Consider the following 3,209-nt stretch of genomic DNA (forward strand, 5'->3'; position numbering starts at 1 on the left):
GTCAGAGTGTCATGAGAGACAAAAAATACTTCAGGGGAATAAGCCAGATGTGGACAATTTATAAAAGGGAATAATTTCAGGGAAATTCTTTCTAACACATAAGCCAACATGGGGAATATAGATGTTATTAAAGAAAATACATTGTGTTAGCTCAGTGTTTTGGCTTTTAAAGGCTGTATGTGACACTAGGAAAAACTCTATCCTTGTCTTACATTCCCACTGGCTTTTGCATGCTTTAAATTAGTTGTTACAGAGAAACATGGTTTTGTGTGTATATGGGTGCAAGCACATATATGTGCAAGCTCAGTGCTAAAGGTCACACATGCCAGGGAAGCACGTTGTCCTTGAGCTTCACCTCAGCCCTGAAGTGTGCTTTCTATGTCTGGAAATGTTTGCTGTTCACAGCAGGGGTTCCAATGGGAGTGGGATTTATTTTTTGACTCTTCTGATGCATAATTTCTTTTTTTTCCCACTGTTCAAGGTTTATTTGGTGTTGTAGTTGGTGTGACAGTTGCATTTTTCACAGGTACATCTTTCCTTTTTATATTATATGAAAAGATGAAATAAAATCCTTTAAACAGTTATGCACAAGACATAAAATAATGGATTTATACACTGGATCCCAGGCTGTGATCAACTGGGAAAAAAGACTAGGCTTCGTTGGTGAACTTATATAACAGAGTAACATACACCTGGTTTGAATGGCAACTGGAGCCTACGTGACATTGGCTGAGATATCTCAGAAATGGTGGAGCTACTTTATACTAACCAGCTTTGGATTACATAGGTTAAATACCATCCTGCATCAGGATAGAAATGTGGGGATTTTTGAACCATTCCTATTTCGAACTTTGAGAAACTGATGTTTTTCCTAGGCCATCTTAATACTACCCCTTCAACCACAGATCACATAAAAAGGACAACATACACAACCTCCACCTAAATCCTCTTGTAGCCCAGACAGTGAAGTGATGTGACACTAGAAGACTTTAAAATTGCCGCTCCTTTTGGATCTCCCACAGGGTATCTGTTACCTTCTTCAAACGGGCCTCTTCCTCAGGAGTTAGAGTCACCTTCATAACATCCATGCTCCTATTTTTCCCCAAGACACAAAGAACAGTAAGGAGGACATCAGCCTTTATTCCATAGAGACTCTTAGTCATGGTAGAAATTGAATAGGCCCTCCTAGGATTCTTCGTCATAAGTTCTGTCAAATCTGCTACAGACAGTTCCAATGGCTCCGGATATGTAGCCTTTGAGTTTGATCACTTCATAAGCACTGTTAACCACCTGTTTGTGAACCTCTCTCTGCAATGCTCCTTATCCCCATCAGTTCCTGACTTAGAGTGCAGAGTATCCAGACACCAGCAACATTTACTCCACTCCACACAGGCGCACTGGAATCTCTGTGCTTCCTGCAGATCCATCCATGGCATCTTAGTGGATGAACTCCCAGCCTTTCCCCCATCAGGTAAGGGTGCTGGGCTGAATCCAGATACACCACTTCCAGTAACACAGTTTTTGGGAAAGCCAGTTATTTTCCAAGCCACATAGGTCAAGATATCCACCGGATTGGAAACAACTAGCAACTTACAGTTTGGGCTGTACTTTTATGGTACTAGGGTGATGTGCTTAAAGCTTGCTAACATGCCCTAGCTGTGATAATAACCAGCTTTGTGGTTACATTATAGAATTTTCCAGAGTCAATTTTTAGTGTTCTAAGGAAAAGGCTGCCATGCTGGAGATCCATCATTTCTCTCTCTTTAATTTGTCTTCCATGATGTCAACATGAGCAAGTTCACCTGCCAAGTACTTCATAAGATAGTGATGGCACAGGCCATGCCAACAGCACCAACCCTGATTACTATAAGGGATACCTGTTCTTCCTTAAGGAGATTCACTGTCTGCTGATCCTTGGCCATCTTGTACTTAGAACCACAAGGAACCAGGAGTGCCCACTGGGCGGCGTTGGGGCCCATGGTTGAGGTCTGAACTTGCAGCAGCAGTTCCAGCACCTGATGCATAATTTTTTGCTGGCAGTTCTTTGTTATAATTAGTTGACCTTTATCAAATATCGCTACAGATAGAAGCATGTTTACACTGGTTGAGAACTATTCCCCCTAAAATAAATCTGGTTCAACAAAAATCAGCAGGTATGTTAAGGTCCACTCTCAAGAGAATCAACAGGAGTCAGGCATGGTAGCACATGCTTCAGTAGGGATACTAATGCAAGAAGACCACAAGTTGAAGCCCAGACTGGTCAACTTTGCAACCTGGTGAGATCTTGTCTCAAAATGAAAAATAAAAGTGGATGGGAATGCTGCTCAGTGTGAAGGCAAGAGAGAGGGAGACAGGGAGAGAAGGAAAGAGGAAGAGAGGAAGAGAGTGAGACAAGGAGGAGGAGTAGAAGGGGAGGAGATATCAGTGAGTGTGAGCATCATGGATATAACATTACCTTGTGTTGTATTTACCAGTGACCTGTTGTGCTTTTCAGAGAAATGGTGAAACCATTTGCTACCCTGCACCACTCACTCCCCACTTCAAAGCTTTACATATTCCCTTGCCCCAGGTACTACCAAGATCTAAGATGGTTCCACACCCCTGGAAAACTACCACATCCAGATGATTTTTCATCTACAGCATTTTTTATTATCTTGATATTTTAGTATTGTGTGCCTGCTGCCTAAGTGAAAAAGATTTGTCATGGCTTGGATTTGAAATGCACTGTACAGTTCATGCACTAACGGCTTGATTGCCAGCTGACGGACATTTTGAGAAATGAGTGGATGACGAAGACTAGCTTCATCAATAATGAGATCCTAATTGATGGCATTATTAGGAGGTGGTGCAGTGGATCATGGATTGTGACTTTGGAGACCATAATATACTCCCGTCCCTTCCTGTCTGCCTCACTTACCACCTCTGCTTCCTGCCCGTCACCACCTTCTTCCACCATGGTGTTCCACATTACTTCAGATTCAGCGTGGAGCCAGCTGGCCGTGGACTGAAATCCATAACACCATGGGCCAAAATTAATTTTTCCTTCCCTTCATTGTTTATCTCAGGTATTTGGTCACAGAGACAAACAACTAAATTTTCTTTCTTTTTCTTTTTTTCTGGTGCTCAGAATCAACCCAGGGCCTTACACATATTAGGCAACTGTTCTATCACGAAGGTACTTCCCAAGCCTACTGCTTTACTTTTTACTT

General features: G+C 42.2%; 1 pseudogene; it reads right to left on the reverse strand.

Annotated features, from left to right (window-relative positions):
• Nucleotides 1–989: 989 nt before the first annotated feature.
• Nucleotides 990–2,340, reverse strand: LOC104849929 (annotated as a pseudogene).
• Between the last annotated feature and the right edge of the window lie 869 nt (nucleotides 2,341–3,209).

This window comes from Fukomys damarensis, unplaced genomic scaffold, assembly GCF_012274545.1.
Source record: "Fukomys damarensis isolate Sample0158 unplaced genomic scaffold, DMR_v1.0_HiC HiC_scaffold_28, whole genome shotgun sequence".
NCBI classification, from domain to species: Eukaryota; Metazoa; Chordata; class Mammalia; order Rodentia; family Bathyergidae; genus Fukomys; species Fukomys damarensis.